Genomic DNA, 11,731 nt, shown 5'->3' with positions numbered 1-11,731 from the left:
AGGCAAAAAAGGCACTCCAGACACCAGTCGATGAAAGGGTAACAAAGTACAAATACTGAGTAAAGAACATCCATCCATCCATCCATCCATTCAGTCTGCTAGCTTAAAGCTAATGCTAACACATAATGGGAAACGTATATATTGTATCCCTAATCCTTAAAGGAACTTATATTTGAGCACAAATGGAGCAATTACACCCTTAGACATCCAGTGTAACAGTACTCACAGTTATATGTTCTTCTTCCTCTGCACAAAGGTGAGAAAAACTGAGACTGCACAGGTGTCCATGTACAGTCTAATCCAGGGGTGGGCAATTATTTTCCCGCGGGGGCCAAATGAGAAGCAGAAAATATTGTGGAGGGCCGGGCCAAAGGTTAGAAATAGAAAATAAAGAAGATAGCACAATGTCTTTGTATGCCAGTAATAATGTAACATTCTCCTCCACCATCACACTCAGCACCGGTTCTCCTCAAGGATGTGTACTGAGCCCCCTGTTGTTCACGCTCTACACATTTGACTGCTCTCCGACTCTTATTAGCGGTCCAGTTTGTGGAAAGTTTTTAACATGATAACAATCAAACCATTCTAGGAAATGTTCATTTACTCGAGCCACAAGCAATTCACTCTGAGCATGGAAATTGCCAGAATCGGACTGAGTAAGAATCGCTTCCTTGTTTTTCAAAGTCTCGTAGATTTGAGTCTTTCCGACTCCAGGCGTCTCCTGAATGTTTCGTACTTTGTTACCCGCTTCGTTTAATCAGATACTGTACATATCACTTTCCCTTCCATGGTCATTACTCTCTCCCTCTTTCTTTGTCTTCCCCTCCCTCCCTGTGCTCTGCAACTTGAGGTAACTGCGCCACCTGGTGTTGAAATACCTGTCATTACAAGTCCAAACGAAATGAATGCAATCAAACCTTAATTGTGCACCAATCCTCGGCGGGCCGGATTAAAAAGACCAACGGGCTGGATCCGGCCCGCGGGCCATAGTTTGCCCACCCCTGGTCTAATCTGTCTGCCCGATTTATACTGCCCCCAGTTGGGCAAGGTGGGCAAGAGCACAATGCCCAATCCATTGATGAGGTTTGACAAAACCTGTTCAATTCTTTTCAATTATATTTGATTCAGTCATTCCTGTATGTTTGAATAAAGTGCATTATGGAGTGCTCAAATAAAACATGGCACTTTTTTTTTGTGAGGCTTGAATGCATTTCCATTCAATGGGGAAAGAAAGATACAAGTTATCGTTCGGCACCACCCTTATACTTATACAACCCAGTCACCAAAATTGGTCTGGCCCAGCTCTGGGGCAGACACGGCACGTACACTCGGCCCACATACCTCAATGAATGACGGTCCTGCAGTGGCCCACGTCTGGCATCCATGATGTGGGCCGCATTCGGCCCAGATCTGAGCCGCATTGTAAAACCATATCTGGCCCTACTCCGGCCCGACGCTGGGCCAGAACAGGTTCCTGATATCAGCCTGGATTCAACCTCTACCAAGCCACATCTTTCATGAGCCATATTTGACCCACATTTAAAAAAAGTCTCAAAAACGACTGTTATAAAAATATGTTTATTGTCATAATTTGTGAACCTCACATATAACTCCACATACACTGGAAAAATGCACTTTTCTTTATTTAACAGTGAACACAAATTCCAAATTGGGATGCAGCTTACTCTTGAACGGTATTTTTCTGTCCATCAAATTGGGGCGCTCTCCATGTCCTCTTTTCTTCTCATGCTCTCCTTCCTGTCACCATCCCGATCAGGAACCAGATGTAGACATCTTTTGATTGTGACATCAATTTCCTGGTCTGAGGCCCAAGATGTTAGGCTGTTAGGTCTCACAGCAGCTGTAAGAACTGTAAGAAAACAAGAATGGACAGTGTGTTAGGAAAACAAACATTTTTACATGTCATGAACAATGAATGGTCAGTAAAAATAACCCCTGAAATTTCTTATAAGAATAATAATAATAATACATTTTATTTATAAGCGTCTTTCAAGACACTCTAGGACACTTTACAACCAAAACTAAAATAGGTGTGATGCTGTGGGGTGGAATATTTACCACCAAAAACTAAACGTAAATAACTTTTAAATAGTTTATACTGAATTTGAATTACGTGAATTGAAGGTCAGTGGCTCGGATAATGGATGGATTTGTATATTTTACTCTGAATCATATTGAATAACTGAATCTGAATTGTAAAATCTGAATTTGAAACGATATACTTTTTTTTCTTTGAAACTGTATTTGATCCTCACTGAAAATTAAATTCTGTTTATTTTCATATTCAGTCTTACAAATACAAAACGACGTTTTTTCAACGTCAGATTTTGTTTTTGAATTGAGGTACTAAGTTTTAAATTAACTTTATGGTCAAGTATGAAGTATCCTGTTTGTATTGCAGCAAACGGAATCAAAATTAATTTCATTGTATTTCAGTGCAGAAAGGGTTCTTTTTGGCAGCACCTCTGACTGTTCAATCATCTACATTTCACAAGTGATGTGTCGGTCGCGAACGAGCCGGTACAAAGAGCCGGCTCTTTGAAGTGAACGATGAGCCGTTTTTAGACGAAAAAAAACGACCATGTACAGTAAGGAGTTTTTAGACGAAAAAAACGACCATGTGTAGCAAGGCGTTTTTCGACGAAAAAAACGACCATGTATAGTAAGGTGTTTTTAGCCAAAAAAAAAGACCATGTATAGTAAGGCATTTTAATTAGAAAAAAACGACCATGTACAGGAAGGTGTTTTTAGCTGAAAAAAAGGACCATGTATAGTAAGGCGTTTTTAGCCGAAAAAAAACCCGCACACGTATAGTAAGGAGTTTTTAGCCGAAAAAAACGACCACGAGTAGTAAGGCATTTTTAGCCGAAAAAAACGACCACGAGTAGTAAGGCATTTTTAGCCGAAAAAAAATGACCATGTATAGTAAGGCGTTTTTTGACAAAAGAAAAACGACCATGTATAGTAAGGCGTTTTTAGCCGGAAAATAACGGCCATGTGAAGTAAGGCGTTTTTAGCCGACAAAAAAGACCATGAATAGATAGTAAGGTGTTTTTAGCCGAAAAAAAACGACCATGTATAGGAAGGCGTTTTAGCCGAAAAAAACGACTATGAACAGTAAGGCGTTTTTAGCCGAAAAAAATGACCATGTATAGGAAAGCGTTTTTAGCCGAAAAAAAACGACCATGTATAGTAACGCGTTTTTAGCCGAAAGAAAAACGACCACGTATAGTAAGGTGTTTTTAGCCGAAAAAAACGACCATGTATAGTAAGGTGTTTTGAGCCGAAAAAAACGACCATGAACAGTAAGGCGTTTTAACTAAAAAAAAAAAAACGACCATGTATAGTAAGGTGTTTTTAGCCGAAAAAAACGACCAAGTATGTATAGTAAGGCGTTTTTAGATGAAAAAAACGACCATGTACAGGAAGGCGTTTTTAGCCGAAAAATACGGCCATGTATAGTAAGGCATTTTAATTCGAAAAAAACGACCATGTATAGGAAGGCGTTTTTAGTGGAAAAACACGACCATGTGTAGTTAGGCGTTTTTAGCCGAAAAAAAAACGACCATGTATAGTAAGGTGTTTTTAGCCGAAAAAAAACAACCGTGTGTAGTAGGGCGTTTTTCGCCGAAAAAAACGGCCAAGTATATATAGTAAGGCGTTTTTAGACGAAAAAAACGACCATGTACAGTATAGTAAGGCACTTTTAGCCGAAAAAAACGACCATATATAGTGAAGCGTTTTTAGCCGAAAAAAATGACCATGTACACTAAGGCATTTTAACTCGAAAAAAACGGCCATGTACAGGAAGGCGTTTTTAGCCGAAAAAAACGACTATGTATAGTAAGGCATTTTAACTCGAAAAAAACGACCATGTATAGGAAGGCGTTTTTAGTGGAAAAACACGACCATGTGTAGTTAGGCGTTTTTAGCCGAAAAAAAAACGACCATGTATAGTAAGGTGTTTTTAGCCGAAAAAAAACAACCGTGTGTAGTAGGGCGTTTTTCGCCGAAAAAAACGGCCAAGTATATATAGTAAGGCGTTTTTAGACGAAAAAAACGACCATGTACAGTATAGTAAGGCACTTTTAGCCGAAAAAAACGACCATATATATATATAGTAAGGTGTTTTTAGCCGAAAATAACGACCATGTATAGTAAGGCGTTTTAACCCGAAAAAAACGACCATGTATAGTAAGGTGTTTTTAGCCGAAAAAAACGACCACGTATAGTAAGGCGCTTTTAGCCGAAAAAAACGACCATGTATAGTAAGGCATTTTTAGCCGAAAAAAACGACCACGTATAGTAAGGCGTTTTTAGCAAAACAAAAAAGACCATGAACAGTAAGGCGTTTTAACTAAAAAAAAAAAAAAAGGACCATGTATAGTAATGTGTTTTGAGCCGAAAAAAACGACCATGTATAGTAAGGTGTTTTGAGCCGAAAAAAACGACCATGTATAGTGAGGCGTTTTTAGACGAAAACAACGACCATGTATAGGAAGGCGTTTTTAGGTGAAAAAAACGACAATACATAGTGAAGAGTTTTTAGCCGAAAAAATGACCATGCATACTAAGGCATTTTAAATCGAAAAAAACGACCATGTATAGTAAGGCATTTTAACTCGAAAAAAACGACCATGTAAAGGAAGGCGTTTTTAGACGAAAAAAACGACCATATATAGTCAGGCGTTTTTTAGCCGAAAAAAACGACCATGTATATAGTCAGCTGTTTTTAGCCAAAAATCATGACCATGTGTAAGGCGTTTTAACCCAAAAAACGACCATGTAAAGGAAGGCGTTTTTAGACGAAAAAAACGACCACGAATAGTAAGGCGTTTTTGGACGAAAAAAATGACCATGTATAGAAAGGCGTTTTTAGCTGAAAAAAACGACCATGTATATAGTAAGGCGTTTTTGGACGAAATTTTTAGCCCAAAAAAAATGACCATGTATATAGTAAGGCGTTTTTAGCTGAAAAAAACGACCGTGTATAGTAAGGCGTTTTTGGATGAAAAAAACAACCATGTATAGTAAGGTGTTTTTGACCGAAAAAAACAACCATGTAGAGTAAGGCATTTTTGGGCGAAATTTCGAGCCGAAAAAAACAACCATGTATAGTCAGACATTTTTGGATGAAATTGTTAGCCGAAAAAAACCGACCATGTATAGTTAGGCGTTTTTAGCCGGAAAAAAACGGCCATGTGAAGTAAGCCGATTTTAGCCGAAAAAAATGACCATGTATAGTAAGGCGTTTTTTGACAAAAGAAAAACGACCATGTATAGTAAGTAGTTTTTAGCCGGAAAAAAACGGCCATGTGAAGTAAAGCGTTTTTAGCCGAAAAAAATGACCATGTATAGTAAGGCGTTTTTTGACAAAAGAAAAACGGCCATGTATAGTAAGGCGTTTTTAGCCCAAAAAAACGACCATGTGAAGTAAGGCGTTTTTAGCCGAAAAAAATGACCATGTATAGTAAGCCGTTTTTTGACAAAAGAAAAACGACCATGTATAGTAAGCCGTTTTTAGCCCAAAAAAACGACCATGTATAGTAAGGCGTTTTTGGACGAAATTTTTAGCCAAAAAAAAAGACCATGTGCAGTAAGGCGTTTTTGGACGAAAAAAATGACCATGTATAGAAAGGCGTTTTTAGCTGAAAAAAACGACCATGTATAGTAAGGCGTTTTTAGCTGAAAAAAAACGACCATGTATAGTCAGACATTTTTGGATGAAATTTTTAGCCGAAAAAAACTATATATACATGGTCATTTTTTTCGGTTAAAAACGCCTTACTATACATGGTCGTTTTTTTTCGTCCAAAAAGTCCTTACTATACATGGTCGTTTTTTTTCGTCCAAAAAGGCCTTACTATACATGGTCCTTTTTTTCGGCTAAAAATGCCTTACTATATATACATGGTCGTTTTTTCCGGCTAAAAATTTCATACAAAAATGTCTGACGATACATGGTCATTTTTTTCGGTCAAAAACGCGTTACTATACATGGTTGTTTTTTTCGGCTAAAAACGCCTTACTATATATACATGGTCGTTTTTTCCGGCTAAAAATTTCATACAAAAATGTCTGACGATACATGGTCATTTTTTTCGGTCAAAAACGCGTTACTATACATGGTTGTTTTTTTCGTCCAAAAACGCCTTACTATACATGGTCGTTTTTTTCGGCTAAAAACGCCTTACTATATATACATGGTCGTTTTTTCCGGCTAAAAATTTCATACAAAAATGTCTGACGATACATGGTCATTTTTTTCGGTCAAAAACGCGTTACTATACATGGTTGTTTTTTTCGGCTAAAAACACCTTACTATACTGTACATGGACGTTTTTTTCGGTCAAAAACGCCTTACTATAAATGGTCGTTTTTTTCGGCTAAAAACGCCTTACTATACATGGTCGTTTTTTTTTCGGTCAAAAACGCCCTACTATACATGGTCGTTATTTTCGGGTTAATACGCCTGACTGTACGTGGTCGTTTTTTCCGGCTAAAAACGCCTTACTTTACATGGTCGTTTTTTTCGGCTAAAAACGCCTTACTATAAACATGGTCGTTTTTTTGGGGCTAAAAACGCCTTACTATACATGGTCGTTTTTTTCGGCTAAAAATTTTGTCCAAAAACGTCTTACTATAGGTAATGGTCGTTTTTTTCGGCTAAAAATTTCGTCCAAAAACGCTTTACGATACATGGTCTTTTTTTTCGTCCAAAAACGCCTTACTATACATGGTCGTTTTTTTCAGCTAAAAACGCCTTACGATACATGGTCGTTTTTTTCGGCTCAAAATTTCATCCAAAAACGCCTTACTATACATGGTCGTTATTTTCGGGTTAATACGCTTTACTATACATGGTCGTTTTTTTTGGCTAAAAACGCCTGACTATATATGGTCGATTTTTTTTTTCGGCTAAAAACGCCTTACTATACATGGTCGTTTTTTTCGGCTAAAAATGCCTGACTGTATGTGCTCGTTTTTTTCGGCTAAAAACGCCTTACTATAAATGGTCGTGGTTTTTTTGGGCTAAAAACGCCTTACAATAAATACATGGTCGTTTTTTTCGGCTAAAAATTTCATCCAAAAACGCCTTACTATACATGGTCGTTTTTTTCGTGTAAAAAGGCCTTACTATACGTGGTCGGTTTTTTCGGCTTAAAACGCCTTACTATACATGGTCGTTTTTTTCGAGTTAAAATGCCTGACTATACATGGTCGTTTTTTTCGTGTAAAAAGGCCTTACTATACGTGGTCCTTTTTTTCGGCTTAAAACGCCTTACTATACATGGTCGTTTTTTTCGAGTTAAAATGCCTGACTATACATGGTCGTTTTCTTCGGCTAAAAACGCCTTCCTGTACATGGTCGTTTTTTTCGAGTTAAAATGCCTTACTGTACATGGTCATTTTTTTCGTCGAAAAAGGCCTTACTATACATGGTCCTTTTTTTCGGCTAAAAATTTCGTCCAAAAACGCCTTACTATACAGGGTCGTTTTTTTCGTGCAAAAAGGCCTTACTATGCATGGTCGTTTTTTTCGGCTAAAAATTTCGTCCAAAAACGCCTTACTATACATGGTCATTTTTTTCGGCTAAAAACGCCTTAATATACATGGTCGTTTTTTTCGGCTAAAAACGCCTGACTGTTCGTGGTCGTTTTTTTCGGCTAAAAACGCCTTACTATAAATGGTCGTTTTTTTCGGTCAAAAACGCCTTACTATACATGGTCGTTATTTTCGGGTTAATACGCCTTAGTATACATGGTCGTTTTTTTTCGGCTAAAAACGCCTGACTATATATGGTCGGTTTTTTTTGGGCTAAAAACGCCTTACTATACATGGTCGTTTTTTTCGGCTAAAAACGCCTGACTCTATGTGGTCGTTTTTTCGGCTAAAAACGCCTTACTATACATGGTCGTTTTTTTCGGCTAAAAACGCCTTACTATAAACATGGTCGTTTTTTTCGGCTAAAAACGCCTTACTATATATACATGGTCGGTTTTTTTCGGCTAACAATTTCATCCAAAAATGTCTGACTATACATGGTTGTTTTTTTCGGCTAAAATTTCGCCCAAAAATGCCTTACTCTACATGGTTGTTTTTTTCGGTCAAAAACGCCTTACTATACATGGTCGGTTTTTTTCAGCTAAAAACGCCTTACGATACATGGTCATTTTTTCTCGGCTAAAAATTTCGTCCAAAAACGCCTTACTATACATTGTCGTTTTTTTCGGCTAAAAATTTCATCCAAAAATGTCTGACTATATATGGTTGTTTTTTTCGGCTAAAAATTTCGCCCAAAAATGCCTTACTCTACATGGTCGTTTTTTTCATCCAAAAACACCTTACTATACATGGTCGTTTTTTTCAGCTAAAAATGCCTTACTATACATGGTCATTTTTTTCGGCTAAAAATTTCGTCCAAAAACGCCTTACTATACATGGTCGTTCTTTTCGACTAAAAACACCTTACTATACGTGGTCGTTTTTTTTTCGGCGAAAAACGCTTCACGATACAAAAAATGACTTCAATAAGCCTTACTTATCATGTTGGTCAAAGAAAGAAGGGATATGGTTGCATACCTCTGGGGATTGAACAACCAACCGCTAGTTTGGGACATGGTTTCTCTAGCCCTGAGCCACACCACCACATAACTTCTTGTTTGTTTTGTGTTGTCTTCAATAAAGCTGCAAATGGTGGTTAAAGAAAGATGTGACCTTGCTGCAAACACTGGGAATCGAACACCCAACCGCTGGATTTGGGACTTCAGCTTTCTACGACTGAGCTAACCCAGCACAATGAGCCTTTGGGTTGTTTTGTGTTTTTCCTCAAATAAGTTGTATATGGTGTTTAAAGAGTAGACATTGTTGCAACAACCAGGGATCGATCACTCTACCACTGAGCCAAAGCACCACATAGAGCAGTGGAGTTGTGTTTTTTTTAATAATTATGGTCGTTTCTTTCGGCTAAACTGACTGACTATACATGTTCGTTTTTTTCAGCTAAAAACGCCTTTCTATACATGGTCGTTTTTTTCGTCCAAAAGGGCCTTACTCTTCATGGTCGTTTTTTTCGGCTCAAAACACCTTACTATACTGTACATGGCGTTTTTTTCATCGACAAACCTCTTACTATACATGGTCGTTTTTTTTCCGGCTAAAAACACCTTACTACACATGGTCTTTTTTTCGTCTAAAAACGCCTTTCTGTACATGGTTGTTTTTTTCAGCTAAAAACGCCTTACTATACATCACTGGTGTCAAACTCATTTCACATGGTGGACCACATACGGCCTCGGTAGATGTCAAGTGGGCCAGACCATTAAAATGATACCATACTTTGCTATAAACCACCAAAACAATATTTCTTTCCTTTGTTTTGGTATAAAGAAGCACAAGAACATTTGGAAAATGTTGAAATTTAATGAACATATCTTTTACAAAACATTTCATGAAGCACCTTACATTTCCTTCAACAAATGTGCAATTTACTTTTATCATTCACATATATGCATTGCAACTGATCCCATTGATTGTACAAACTTTAACAAGTAATTGTTATTGAAAAATATAGTCATGCACTTTATGATTAAACAAGATTTATAAAGAAAGTAAGTTTTAAACCATTTACACGTGCATATAAAATCTAAATGTAATCCATGCCTCCACCTTACAAACTAAGGAGAGTGCTATTAAATGTGTAAATGTGAGAGTGCTATTGATAGCGTCTGCTGTCATGGATATGTCTCAGTGACGGACTGAAGCCGCTGTTGTCTTCTTCTCTGGTCAAAACAGTCTCCCTAGCGGATACTCAATGAATTGCACCTTATTAAAAATATTAATTCTGTGTCTTTTATTCATTTTTTTCATTTTTAAATTATCCTGCGGGCCTGATTGAACCTTGCGCGCGCGTGTGTGTGTGTGTGTGTGTGTGTGTGTGTGTGTGTGTGTGTGTGTGTGTGTGTGTGTGATGATGAATGGAATTCCGCATCGGTGTGCAATTGTAAAGCAAGGCTGTGTGTTGAAAAAATAAATCTGAAACTGCATTTAAGGGTGGCTCAATACTGGCTGGCCATATACGGGCCGTAGTTGTAAATTGATTTCTGGCCCAAATACTTCACTCCACAACTGGCCCTCGTCTGGTTTGCCAGAGTCAAGCAAGTGCCTCCTTGGCCGTGTTCGGCCCACACGCATTATGCCAGTGCCGACTCAAGGCCAGCTGTGCCAGCTTCATGCCGAATCCGGGCCAGATGCCTTTGCTGACTGGGCAGTTTTGGGTTTTTTTTTTGTATATATAACTAGTATGAGTCCTTTTTATAATACTGGAATTCACACTGAGTGTGAAGTGAACCAACTCGACCTGCACTGAAGTCAGGCGAAAGTTGTATCATCTTTGATGACCTAATGTTTAGTCTCATTCAGCATAAGGACATTCAGAAGAACCCAGGTGTCTAAAAGTGATTCTTTATTGGGAGGTTTTCAAGTGATTCCAAGAACCACGGATTAATTTAGTTGTTTCAAAAATGCCTTGTTGGGAACCTTTGATCACATGGCATTGAAGTCCTCAGGGGTTTGCCCATCCACCCTTGAAGACGACTTTTCAGTTGATTGAAATTCCTGGCGAATGCAGTGAAACTACCCTGAAGATAGGAGCATTACCGTCTCACGTCCTAAAGCTGGTAATTGAATGAGATTCTTGACATCTCTGCTTCCATTGTGATCCCCTTCAGCTGTGCTTTAACTTAAGTTCTTCGACTACGCTCTGCTACCTCGAGTCTATTCATCCTTCATCTTGAGCAGTGTTTCCCAACCTTTATTGAGCCAAGACAGCCATTTTGTACAAGAAACCCCACAACGCAGCACACCACCAAACTAAAATGTCACAAAGATATATTCAAATGATTACTGTCAACCTACTCACAAATGTTATTCTGTTGTAAAAATAGCAACACCTGGATACACAGGTTCATTGGACCTTTGGCAACTTAAATTGTTCTGTTAGTCACTCAATGCCACTGGCACGGAATGAGTTTTTGATAAACCCCTAGCTGCTATGTTTTCAAAAGGAAAGCGTTCGTCAATGGGATCCGCTCTATGTTTCAACTTTTTCCAGATTGGTTCTCTGAGACTCGCTGATGGTGTAGTGGTACACTCAGCCGAGTTATGTGCAGGCAGCATGGGATCTGTTCCCACTTAGTGATGGTGTGGATGCTTGTCTCTCTATGTGCCGTAACGGCTGTGACCTGAGCAGACGTGATGTCATTTTCAGTCAACGTCAAGCATTAAAATGGCCGCCCCTGCAATGGATAAAGACAGGTCGATTTTGCTGCTGAAATCACATTGCACAAATACACTATTAATCAGACTGCTGTGTTTCGACTAGTTTGCCTATTGTAAAGAAAACCTTTTGACTTGACTCCCCCTTGAAAAATATGAATGCAACCAATGTAAATATTGCACCAGTTGTGATACTGTTAATGCTGAGCTGGTTGGATTAATCAACAGAATGTGTCCTCTGTGCCAGGTATGATGCCCAAGTGACCCGCGAACTGTCCTCTTTTATTTTTTTTGCAAACGTGAAAGGCTATATACTGCTTCACGGGGTTCTGTGTAAAAGGCAACAGTCGAGAACTGTTGGATCCTGTTAAAGGTTGTGGTAAGATTATCTTGAGGGACGTCACCATTCAAACAGGGTAGCCGGTTTTTCAGT

This window comes from Hippocampus guttulatus, chromosome 9 (genome assembly GCF_054856545.1).
Source record: "Hippocampus guttulatus isolate MCC_2025c chromosome 9, RoL_Hgut_1.0, whole genome shotgun sequence".
Taxonomy (NCBI): domain Eukaryota; kingdom Metazoa; phylum Chordata; class Actinopteri; order Syngnathiformes; family Syngnathidae; genus Hippocampus; species Hippocampus guttulatus.
The sequence above is the reverse complement of the archived record's forward strand: the minus strand, read 5'-3'. Positions refer to the sequence as shown.